Source organism: Aethalodelphis obliquidens, unplaced genomic scaffold (assembly GCF_003676395.1).
Source record: "Aethalodelphis obliquidens isolate GAN/ISIS:26980383/991018 unplaced genomic scaffold, ASM367639v1 scaffold43, whole genome shotgun sequence".
In the NCBI taxonomy this organism is placed as follows: domain Eukaryota; kingdom Metazoa; phylum Chordata; class Mammalia; order Artiodactyla; family Delphinidae; genus Aethalodelphis; species Aethalodelphis obliquidens.
Window position 1 is genome coordinate 7,468,097 of NW_020837987.1, and position 13,040 is coordinate 7,481,136.

At 51.1% G+C, this 13,040-nt stretch overlaps 1 protein-coding gene across 14 annotated transcripts in view; it reads left to right on the top strand.

The window, feature by feature from the left end:
• The window catches only part of SIPA1L3 (signal induced proliferation associated 1 like 3), a 237,324-nt gene that overhangs the window by 125,666 nt on the left and 98,618 nt on the right, over positions 1-13,040 (top strand). The gene's annotated exons all lie outside the window — the stretch shown is intronic.

Here is a 13,040-nt window from a genome sequence, read left to right on the forward strand (position 1 = left end):
TTCGAGCCCCACCTCTGCCTTTTCCCTCACTGGGTGATCTCAAACAGGTAACTTGCCGCTCTGAGCCTCAGTGTTCCTTTCTGCAGTGTGGGGCAGAATGGTAGAGCCTTCCCCCTGGGAGGCCGCATGGGTTGAGTTAGGGCCAGGTGTGAGGCCAGTGCTTCTTAGCGGGGCTGCCGTTGTTAAGTGTAGCTGAGGGAACTGGACCATGGGAGCAGGCCTCCAGCCTGGGCTCCTGGCTCCGTAAGTGCCAGATTTTGCTCTCACTTTTGACAACTTGGACTCCTGTCCGTGAGTGGTCTCAGGACAGACTCTGGAGTGAGTCAGAATTCAGAGTTCTGAGACCCAGGTTCAGACCCCTGCTCCTCTGACCTTGGGCAAGTAATGTCCCCTCTCAGAACCTTGCTTTCCCCATTCTGAAATGGAGGTGATGAGAACACTGCCTCCACTGGTCACTAGGAAACTTGAATTCAGTGTTTTGTGGCACGGACTCTGCAGGGGGGCCTGGCACTCTGGATGGGGGAGGGGGGCAGTTAGGATGGTTACTGTTGGCAGCTGGGTGCCACCCAGGATAACAAGGCCCAGCTATGTGTGTCCCCCTCACCCCCCTCCCCTCCCACCACGGGGAGCCTTCCTGGCCGCGGTGTCCCTGGTGGGCTCCACTGCTCCCCGCCCCTCACCCCAGAGTCGTCCTCAGGTGAGGACAGGCAGAGCCCGAGACACCTCCAGCCTGGCCCCCCAAGAGCAGGATGGAAAGAACAGGGCTTTAACAGATGTTCTTTGCCAAGGATTCCCTGGCTCTGTTTAATCAAGACTGTCAAATATTGATTTAATCTCTAGACCCAACAGATGTGATCTTAGCAGGTTTCAGTGGCAATTAGCTGGGATTAGCTAGCAAGTCAGGCTCCAAGCTGACAAGACAACCATCTTCTAAAGGAAGTTTGGCCTGGCCACAGGAGTGAGCCCTGCGGGGGAACGTACTGCATATTTAACCACCAGTCCGACCTGGGCAGCAGCAGCCACGAGAGCAGCCTCAGAAGTGGGGTCCTGGAAGCCTCTGTGGGCCCAGCGTTGCCCCACACAGTGATAGCAGGAACACTCGGGGTTTCGAGGCAGCAGCCGTAGACCAAAAAGCTTCAATATCAAAATAAACGGCACGGCCATACCAGTGCATGTGGCTTGACATTGGGCCTGGCTAGAGCCAGGAGATCCCTCGAGGAATGTCCAGCTCCCTGGAGCAGGGGTTGTGCCCCTGATTAAGTCTTCCCAGGAGGGGCTCCCCTGACCTCAGAGGCCCGTAGCCCAGCTCTGTCACTGTATCCCCACTCCACGAGCATGGCTGCAGCTCCTGCGTGGGCCTGGTGCATGTGCCTGTACTTCAGGAAGCATCCTTTTTTTTTTTTTTTTTTTGTGGTACGCGGGCCTCTCACTGTTGTGGTCTCTCCTGTTGCGGAGCAGAGGCTCCAGACGCACAGACTCAGCGGCCATGGCTCACGGCCCCAGCCGCTCCGCGGCACGTGGGATCTTCCCGGACTGGGGCATGAACCCGTGTCCCCTGCATCGGCAGGCGGACTCTCAACCACTGCGCCACCAGGGAAGCCCAGAAGTAACCACTTTTAATGGTTTGGTGGATGTCTTCCTAGACCCTTTCTTGTACGTTTTATAGAATTTACGTATATACACGCTCACACTAACAAAATCTGTCCCCCTCTTATTTAAACCAAATGGGGTCATGCTACACAAACTATTCCACAACTTGCTGCTTTTCCTTCCCAAGTGGCAGCATAGAGTAAAAGAGTATAAGGTAGGAAGCTGGATAGCCTCGGTTCAAATCCCAGTGCTACTGGATTCTAGCTGAGTGACCTTGGGCAAGTTACTCAGCCTCTCTGGACTGAGTTGCATTGGCTTTAAATGAGCATGGTCCCTCAGGCTTGTCACGAAGATTAAATGGGTGAATGTGTGTAAGCATTTCACCTGGTGCACAGTAAGCACTCGGTAAGTATGAGCCATGCTCATTCCCTTCAGGCCGTGTGGACAGTCTGCATGCACGACACCACATGGTGCTACCTCACTGTTTGTCACAGCTGCGGCACCTTCCCTGGAATAGAGGCACCCAGTTCACTTAACCCATCCTCTGCTCGTGGGCATTGGGGCTGTTCCCAGCGCTTCCATATTACAGCAGTGCGGCAGTGTGAGCACCCCTGCGGTTGAACCACCTTGAGTCTGTCTTTCAAGGTGCGAGAAAGGCTGGGGTGAATATCCGAGGAAGAGATTCCTAGAAGGGGAATTGCTGGATACAAATAAAAACAATATGCACACCTACATTTTCAATGCATAATTCCAGTTCGTTCTTCCTATTTCCCCAAGGGGAAAAAACCGATACCGATTTAACTCTGACTTGTGTGGGACCCTCACCTGTTTTGAGCGTAATAGCTGTACATGGCTGCCCTTGCCCCTGTGGGGACTGCCCTTGACTCCTAGGTAGGAATGTGGAGCCCTCCTGGATGCCTGGGAAAGTTTAAATTAGAAACACCCATCCGCTGGGCTCTGACATTAAATATGAAAGTGCAGGTTCTCACAGCGTGATACTGTGATATAATGAGAAAAATATTTTGGTCTTCATTCAGGTTCCTGGCACAAGAGCTTCTAAAACCCTTGGAATTTCCTGAGAGATATGGGTGATACCATCTTTTGTTATTCAAAATAAGCTCCTTTGAACCGTACCTGAGTTTATGCTAAAGAGGTGACTCTTGGTGGAACCCTGAATATCTTCAGGATGGGGCTGGTTGCCAGAGGAACCAGCCACGTGATTAGAGGCTTGGGACTTTCAGCCCCACCCTCCTGACCTCTGGGAAGGGAGAGGGGCTGCAGATTAAATCACCAATAGCCAGTGATTTAATCCATCAGGCCTTCATAACAGAACCTCCAAGAAGCCCTAAACAACACGGTTCAGAGAGCTTCTAGGTTGGTGAATGCATGCACATACCGGGAGGGCGGCACACCCCAAACTCCACAGGAACACAAGCTTCTGCACTCAGGACCCTTCTAGACCTCATCCTGTGTATCTCTTCATCTGACTGTTCATCTGTATCCTTTATAATAAACCAGGAGTAGTAAGTAGTGTTTCCTGAGTTATGTGAGCTGTTATAGCTAATTATTGAACTTGAGGAGGGGGTCGTGGGAACCTCTGATTTGTAGCCAAGTCAGACAGAAGTGTGGGTAACCTAGGGACCCACTGCTTGCAGTTGGGGTCTGAAGTGGGGACGGTCTTATGGGACTGAGCCCTTTACCTATGGGGTTTGTGCTCACGCTGGGTAGTTAGTGTCAGGATTGAGTTAAATTGTGGGACACCCAGCCCTACGAGAATTGCTTGGTATGGAAAACCCACACATTGGGTGTCAGGGTTGTTGAGCATACGAAACATATCACAGTAGTATATGGCCACGGTCAAGGCCCTGCTCATTGTTCTTTGGGCTGATGGAGCAGTCTCTGCCATGATACTTTCTAATGAGATTTCTGAGATTTCCATCCACCTTGTTTCCTGGGGGAGCTCTAAAGTGGTCCTGTGTATGCTCAGGTTTCCAATAAAGTGGGGAAAGATATAGCGGGGAGGAAACAGATTCTTAATCTGAAATCTGCTGAGGTGTTGCTGACATTCCAGAGCTTTGTCCTTATGAATTGATTTCAAAGATACTTGCGTCATTCATGTATTCACACAACACACCCATTGGACCTGCTGTATCTTTTATTTAGAGCATAGGTGTGGGAGCCAGACTGTCGAGGTTTGAATCCCAGCTGTGTGACTTGGCCATGTTACCCTTGCCTCATCTGTAACACAGGCATGCTAGGGTCCCTACTTAATAGAGACACACAAGTTAATACACCCCACGAGGGTAGCCCCGTACCTGGCCCATCAGGAGAACTCATAAGTATTGGCCTTATTGTTATAAGCATCACCACCATATCGTTCCTCTCCTCTACCCGACCCATGTGGCGAGAACAAACATTAGACCTCAGTCCACGACAGACTTGGAGCTGTTCAAGGTCTAAGGAGAGCAAAAGATACTCAGAGGCTTAAAAATCCTGTGGGCTAACTCTCGTAGTCGAGAGTGTGTGCAGTCCAGAGCCCTGGGAGCTCAGGGAGGGGAGGACAAAGGTGATTCTGCCTGGGGTGTGGAGGGGCTGGCGGGAGGCGTGCTGGCCAGCAGCACCAGGGGCGAGGGGCGTGGACAAGGCTCCCTGGAGCGGCAGTCCCCTGAAATACCTCCTGCAGTGGTCACAGTGCCCTTCAGACCAGTAATTGTCACCAAAGGTGACCCTCTCAGCCTGTGAACCACCTGGTCCTCCCCAGACCACACCCCGCCTCCAGGGCCTCTCGCACACCTGCCCTCCTGCCCCTCTGCCTGGGCCCGCTGTGGCCAGTGTGCTCACTCCCTCTGACATTTGCGGCCTCTCGAGGCTTGGTGTCAGACGCTCCTCTCTTTGCTCTGTCCATTTCTTCCTCTCTCCTCAGCCCTGGCTACATGTTGGAATCAGCTGCAGAGCTTTTAAAAGACACTCAGGGGCTTCCCTGGTGGCAGTGGTTGAGAGTGCGCCTGCCGATGCAGGGACATGGGTTCGTGCCCCGGTCCGGGAAGATCCCACATGCCACGGAGCAGCTGGGCCCGTGAGCCATGGCTGCTGAGCCTGCGCTCCGCAACCGGAAAAAAAAAAAAAAAAAAAAAAAAAAGACACTCAGGCCTGGGCGCCACCCCAAACCAGCTGATCCAGACTCTCTAGGGGTGGGGTGTGAACACCTGTATTTTTATTAAGCTCCCCGGTGCCTCTAATGGACAGCTGGGGGAGAGAACCACCGTCTCAGACAACCCAAGAGAGCCTTATATATGGGCCGCTCCCAGCTTTCCTGCCCCAGCACGTCAGCCTCGCTCATCAGCACACCTGGGGCACGGCAGGCGCCCTCTCTTGATGCAGACCCCAGGTCAGAGGGCACCCCCTCTCTGAGCCTTCAGGGTGGGACCTCCTCCCAACCTGTCACAGCATTACATTTTATTTCTTTATATGGCTGACTACCCTTTGAAGTTCCCTTGTTTTCTGTCTTTGTTTACTTATTTCTCTGGCTTCCTTCTACTGGAAGTAAGTTCTTAAGGGGTGGGGAGCGTGGTCTGCCCTGCTCAGGGCTATATCTTCAGCTCCTATAACAGCACATAGTAGATGCTTTAAGAAATTTATTGAATAAATTAATGGATTTTAAGTGCTTAGTGTTTGTGGAATAAATGAGTTATACATGCCTAGTAAATGGTGAATAAGTGAATAAGTTTTTAGTGCTTTTTTTGACTGAATGAATTTTTTGGACTGAATGATTTGTAAGAACGTGATAGATGTGGGAATTCCCTGGAGGTCCAGCGGTTAGGGCTCCGCGCTTTCACTGCCAAGGGCCCAGGTTTCATCCCTGGTCGGGCAACTAAGATCCCACAAGCCCTGCAGTGTGGCCAAAAAAAAAAAAGAAAAAAAAGAATGTGGTAGGTGTTTGTTATATGAGTGAGTGAATGAATGAATGAGTTTTAAGGACTAACTAGTTCTTTTTTTTTTTTTAATTTATTATTTTTGGCTGCGTTGGGTCTTTGTTGCTGCCCTCAGGCTTTGTCTAGTTGTGGCGAGTGGGGGCTACTCTTCGTTGCGGTGTGCGGGCTTCTCACTGCAGTGGCTTCTCTTGTTGCAGAGCACGGGCTCTAGGCGCACAGGCTTCCATAGTTATGGCGTGCAGGCTTCAGTAGCTGTGGCTCGCAGGCTCTAGAGCGCAGGCTTACTAGTTGTAGCGCACTGGCTTAGTTGCTCCGCGGCGTGTGGGATCTTCCCGGACCAGGGCTCGGACCCATGTCCCCTGCATTGGCAGGCAGATTCTTAACCACTGCACCACCAGGGAAGCCCAAGGACTAACTAGTTCTTACTGGACAAATGAATGACTTGTATGTGCCCCGAAACTACTGAATCGCCACTGGGTCCCTGGAGGAGTCATTGTTCTCCGTGAGCCTCTGAGAGTAGCCCTTAGACTTGGTGCCACAACGCTGAGCTATCCAGAGCTCACGGGTCCCACTGAGCCCCCATCACAATGACTGGGTCGTGTTTCCATAAAGGAGAAACATCTGGAGTAGACCAGGGCAGCCCTGGACACAGAGGCTGTATAGGATGGAGGCCCTGGATACCTACTTAGCAACCCTCTCATCTAAGGCCTGTGAAGGGGCAGCATACATACACACACACACAGACACTCTCTCTCCCCCCAACACATTACTTTCAGCTTCTTCCCAGGGGCAGACACACTTGGGCACCAAGCAAGCCCTACCTACCCTCAGGTCATGGACCCCAACTGAGACGGTGCTTCCTGGTCCAGGATGAAGTCATTCATCCACTCATTTATTTAGCAGATATTTATCAATGGCCTACTGTGCGTCAGGCTTGGGCCACAGGTGCAGGCAGTGACTCACATTCAGTGCCTCACACACTTCACATATGGCAAACAATTAATTACGTGGTAAATTACTTACATATATGTATATATTTTTAATATTTATTCATTTTTGTCTGCATTGGGTCTTAGTTGGGGCATGCAAGGTCTTCCTTGTGGCATGCGGGCTCTTCATTGTGGCGCGTGGGCTTCTGTCTAGTTGTGGCAGGCGGGCTCCAGAGTGTGTGGGCTCTGTGGTTGCGGCACGCGGGCTCTTTAGTTGAGGCACGTGGGCTCAGTAGTTGCGGCGCGTGGGCTTAGTTGCCCCGCAGCATGTGGGATTTTAGTTCCCCAGCCAGGGATCGAACCCAGGGATCAAACCCATGTCCCCTGCATTGGAAGGCGGATTCTTAACCCTGGACCACCAGGGAGGTCTCTACTTACATATATTGATGCAGGTACCACCAAAGGGAAATGCAGAGAGCTCAGGTTGGGGATTGAACTGGTTGGTGAGAAACGAAGCTTAGGTGGAGAAAGTGTCATTTGTCCTGAGTCTTGAGAAAGAATTACCTAGGTAAAGGAAGGCGAGCAGGAATGGCATGTACAAAGGTCCTGAGACAGCAGGGAAGATGGGTGTGAGGGGAACTGAAAGAGGGACATTGTGGCCTGGGCTCCAAGAGCAAGGGGAAGAGGAAAGGGAGCCTGGAGGACTGAGAGGAAGGTTTTGAATTTTTTTGTGTGGAAAAGGGCCCTTAGGAGCACAGGAACAGAAGCAGAGACACCAGTGAGGCTGTGGTGTAGTGAACCGGTGAAAGTCACAGCAGCTCAGACCAGAGGGCTGGTGGGAGAGAAAGATGGATTCGGATATGCTGTGGGGAGAGTCAACAGGATGTGGGGTGGTGAATTGGACGTGTGGAGTGAGGGAGAGGAAGTGTGAAGGATGACATTGACGTTTCCAGTTTGAGCCCTTGGGTGGAAGTAAGTGCCTTTTGCTGAGATGCAGAGGAAGCAGATGGCCAGTTGCATTCCTGTTCTGACAGATATTCTGGTGTACCACCCTGCTGACATCTCTTGTCTTGATTTGGCCAATAAAATGTAGTTTGCAGAAGTGACACGTGTCATTCCTGAGCAGGAACTTTAAGGGCCATTGCATGGTTCAACCATGTCTTTTCCCTCTGAGATTGGCAGGGTCTCAGGTGAAGGGCTACTCCCTCAACTGGGAACAAAGCTGACATGAGCGGGGCCCTTGGCCAACCCATGATGGACATGCAGTATGAACAAGAAACAAACCCTTGCTGTGTAAGCCTCTGAGCACTTGGGGTCCTTTGTTAGTGTAATGTAGCTCAGCCCGTCCTGACTGTCCTGAGAAGGGGCAAGTTTTGTGGTTGGGAGAGGTCAAGAGTCAGGCTGGGAATGTTCAGTTTGCAGTGCATATGAGATACAGACATGGTGGTGTCAAGTAAGCAGGTAAGTACCTGAGTTTGGAACTCAGAAGAGCAGTTGTATCTGGAGATCATTTGTTGTGTGTCACCACTGAAGAAAGTGAGAATCACGAGGTGCAGGAGGCTGCCTGTGATCACTGGGAGGGCTGGTGCTTGAGCTCAGGACTGCCTCACTTCAGGAATGAAGCAGCTGGGGTCGGTCCCAACTCTGCCACCTCACAGTCATATGGTCTGGGACACATTCCTTCCTTCCTGTTTCCTCGTGTGTAAGCTGGAGATAATAATGATATCTACCTCATGGAGCTGCTGTGAGGGTTAAGAGAAATATAAACGTCGGGTGCTTAGACAAGGACCTGGACCACAGAAGGGTCATACGTGGTAGCTGTTGTTACAGATGTTGTTTTGTTGTTGTTTCGTCATGTAACTAAAATGTCCAGAGGTGGGAAGTGGAATCGGGTTGGCTTCAGGTCCAGGCTTGATGTAGAGACTCAAATGATGACTACAGCCCCCAGATTGTCTGTAACTCTCAGCCCCTTTCACAGATGGTTCTCCCCTCATGGTCACAAGATGGCTACAGTGATTCCATCTTTCACATCCTCTCCGGCTCGGGGTAAAAGGGAAAAGCACAGTCTTCAGCCCCAGCACTTCTAGCAAAGACATCACTAGGTCTCTGGTTCTGATTGAATTGTGTGATTTGTTCCTGACCTTGAGAAGAAGCCCTCCTCTAGCCCATTGGGTGGAGGTCAGAGCGGGCAGGTTCTCAAAGGGAAATCTGGGCTGTTGTTGGAAAAAGGAGTCATGGAGGCTAGGGGAGCAAACTACAAATGTCTAACACTGGAAGGCTTGTGTTTTTCCCTTTTCCTCTGCTCTGTGAGGTTCCGGCAGATATTGTGACTCCACAGAGCAGGGCCCTTCAGAGCCAGGACACTGGGGCCATGGTGCTGGCCTGTCCGCCTGCTGTTCTAGCCTCCAGGCTTTGGGGGCCTGATAAGGAAACATCCTCTCAGCTCAGAGTTCCCCAGCTTCTTTACAAATGACAGTCTGGGAGCTCTTACACAGATACACCATTAGTTGCCTGCTCTTCTAACAGGCCCTGACCTTTTCTGGGAACCAGTGTGGCCAGCCCCAGGGATGAGTCCTCAGTGGCCCATGGGCAATCAGGATGATCATAGACTCTGGCTGGCTTCACCAGCTTCTCTGGCAACTGGAGTGGCCATAAGGGACCACATCCTGGCCAATGAGACATAAAAGAATGTCTGTGGAGGGAGGGGCAATGTTCTGGCAATGTTCTCCTTCCTGATTAGGGTCAGATCGGTAAGAACACTCTTACATCATCCCTTTCTTTACCCCTCGCCAGTAGTTCAGTGAGAGGCATGGCTGTGGCTGCCAGCTTGTGACCACGGGGCCACAAGCCAAAGATGTAAGCCAGCAGCACACTGCGGGACGGCAGTGGGGGAGAAAGAGAAAACGCCTGACGTCATTTCCCTGTACCAAGCGTGGAGCTGCCATATCTGGCCTCCTTGTTACATGAGATAATGAAGTGTCTTCATTGCCCAAGACGGTAATGTTATTGTTACTTGCAGCCAAATGCCTCCCACCTGACTCACCCACTGTCGCTTGCTTCTCATTGTGCCACGGCCTTGGCCCCATTTGTTCCCCTCCACCATCCGCACGTGCCTTCTTTGCACACAGCACCGTGTCTTAGTCAGGGTCCTCAGATGCCGGCAGCAAAAGCCTTGCTTGACAGTCTTGGGCAGAGGCAGATTTATCAGTGGCTTACAGAATCAACAGGAGGCCAGAGGGGCAATTGTAGAAAACAGGCAGGAGCCAAGCAACACTGGAAGAAAGGAACGCCAGGGCCCCTAGCAAGTGACATGTAGGAAAAGTCAGATCCACATCCCCCGCTACTGCAGGACACCCTCCAGCCTTTTATGCTCTGCTGAGGTCCTGTGCCCACCCCTGGCTGTGCTTCTGTAACTGCGGGGAAGAACTCCTGCCAAAGATATGCGAAGGAACGGTGATAATAGCAGGGACCATGAGGTAGATGGTATTATCCCCATTTTACGGATTGAAATTGAGTCACAGTTTCAGTAACCAGTCCGTGGCACACCAGTATCTGAACCCAGGCAGTCTGGCTCTCATAACAAGAGGTTCCCCATCAGGAAGATCAGAGTGCTTCTAGGAAGAGGAAGTTCAACAGAGACAGCTAGAAAGGGACCAGTGTGCACCGGTCCCTGAATCCCAGAGAGGCTGTGGGTATCATACACTCAGTCTGTGAACGTCACAAGGAGACTCAGCTGCACCTGCTCGGGGAGGGATTTGTGCAGAGACCGGGGCCTCAAGAACATCTGTGTGTTTTCATAGAAGGGAGCAAAGCGAATTGGGGGTTTCCGACTGAGCTGAAACAAAATGCCATCAGCAAAGCCCATCTGTCAGAGGTGTTTGCACAAGCAAGTCAGGGTCGCGTCGGGGCCACTGCGTTTCCCAGCCAGCCCAAACGTGACCTCAAAGGACTAATCCTCTGCCAGGCTGACCCAAGGGCACAGCTGGGCTGCCAAGCGGCGCCAACAGTGCCCTCAGCTGGTCGGGATACCCCAGCCTGGCCTGGGATCCGGGGCCCAGCAGAGTTTGGGGCTGCCCTCAGGCCCTCATCTCTGGCGAAGCTGAAGACCAGTCACCGAAAGTCACAAACCAGCAGCCCCTGCTCAAATCAGGCCCACATACTTACTTTGTTGGCCCTTGTTGTGGTGTGTGTGGGGAATTCATCTGTTGACTAAGAATACATGTAAGTAATGCAAATGGTAGCCAGTGGTGTGCAGTAAAAAGTAAGGCTCCGTTCTGCCCCTTCTTGCAAAACACAGATCCTGGGGATACACAGTAGCTCACATTCTTTTTTTTTTTTTTTTTTTAACATCTTTATTGGGGTATAATTGCTTTACAATGGTGTGTTAGTTTCTGCTTTATAACAAAGTGAATCAGTTATACAAGCTCACATTCTTATGGGGGGAAGGAGGCCAGGAATCAATCAGAGACATAAGTGAGTATAAGTACTAAAGAAAATAAATGAAGCAGGGATGGGGCTGGGAGTGGAGAGGAAAGATACCCAGTTTCCCTCCCCAGGGGCAACCACCATGAGCAGTTTCTTGAAAGTCCTTTTAGAGGTCATCTCTGCATGTTAGTTTGTTGCTGTCGTAGCTGTTGTTTTTGTTTTTCAGGTTGGGAGATGTTGCATACAGTTCTAGATTTCTGTTTTCTCTTGAAAAATCCCATGATCAGGCATCCACATGCCCGCAAGGCTTGGTTGCAGAAGCTGAGGCCCAGCTGCCTCTTTAGAGGACGCTCTGCTCTCCAGGTCCCCGCGGCTTCACCTGGCCTCCATCTCCCCTAACCAGCCCAACCCTGGGTACTCTCCACTTTCCTGCCCCTTCTCTGCCACCTCCCCTGTATGCCTCCCTGTGGTACCTTCAGGAATGCTCATGGGGAACCAGGAAGAGGGCGCTTTGCGCCCCAGCCCCACCTCTCCCCTCACCTGGTTCTCACTTTCTCAGAGGCTATAGGCTCCCCTTCTTTTTTGCTCCATGAATCTGCTTCATGCTTCCCCGGCGGTGCCTCTCTGCCAGCTAACTCCATACCTCTAGGCATGAGTTGTGAAATGCCTCCTACACGTGTACACGTGCGCATAGACACACACACACACTCATACACATGCTCACACAGGAGGCCTTCCACTTACTCAGAAAGCACCAACACTCACTGACTCACATGAGTCAGTCACATCACTCACAATGGCCATGTCCAGTTCCACATTCCAAGGGAAAGTAATTGTTAGTCACCTTGAGTCAGATGCCCAGGCCGACCCAGCACTCTGCTGCCCTGAATAAAATCAGTACTGTTGGCAGGAGAAAGAGGCACAGCTGCTGGGACAAGCAGCAGGTTCTGCCACAGGCCATGATCTACTTTCCCCTTCCTTCCCCACTGAGGGTTTCATCTTCCAGAAGCTCAGGGTAGAGACAAAGGGAAGTGATCCTGCAGAGTACTTTATGTTGCCGGGCAGAAGAAGAATGAACTCCCTTCCCCAGAGGTGCGCAAGTCAGGATGCACTAAACACATCAGGTCAGATGGAGGCTGTCTGTTCGCTCATTCATACACTTGTGAACAAGTGTCCTGGACACTATTCCAGGGCTACATCAGTGAACAACACAGATCGCCCTGCCGTTCTGGAACTGATAATTTAGTGATGGAGATAACCAGTAAATAGCAAACTAATTTCAATTAGTGGTAACCTCTAAGGGAAAAGAAGAGAGCAGAGTGACAGAGAAAGGCTCCTAGAGTGGTTTGGGAAGGCTTCATTAAAGAATGAATATCAAGTTAGGGAACCAGCCTGGTGAAGGACCGAGGAAGGATACCCACACATCCTGGATGGGGCCTGATATGTCAGAAGAACAGAAAAGAAGGCCAATGTGATGGGAGAGGCACATCCCTTAGTTGGGGCTGGGGAGAGGCAACAGGGAGACTGGCCAGTCCTGTGGGGCTCATGAGCCAGCGGAAGGAATTTGGATTTTATTCAAATGCAGTAAGAAGCCACTGGGGACCTGTCAGCAAAGAAGCAATAGGAGCTGATCTGCCAGCTCTCATAGTATCAATATTTATTAATCACATAGATTTCTAGAGACATTCCGTCCCCCAAATCCACCAGTGCTCATGGTGACTCCTCCATCTTTTTCACTTCCTTTCTGGCGGGGTGGCTGGTCAGGTGGACTACAAAACAGATGGACAACCGTGCAGCCTCTGTGTACAACCACCAGTAGACAGGACTCATGGGGGGCAGAGGAACATGTGCAGTGACACCGCAGGGAACAGTCAGCCAGATCCTGAAAGTGAGAAGCGCCGCAGGACAAGTGACCTCATTCCTTCCATAAGTAAATAGCATCAAGATGGGGGAGGGGGGGTTGTAGAGTAGCGGAGACTTAAGAAATATATATGCCAAAGCAGGGTACAGATCTTGTTTGGATCCTGATTTGAACAAGTCAACTTTCAAAAGACATCTTTGAGACAGTGCGGGGAAATGTAATGCCGTTGGGGTATTACATGCCATTAAAGAATTCTTATTTATCTAGATGGGTATGATAAACGTATCGTGGTTACTTTTTTTT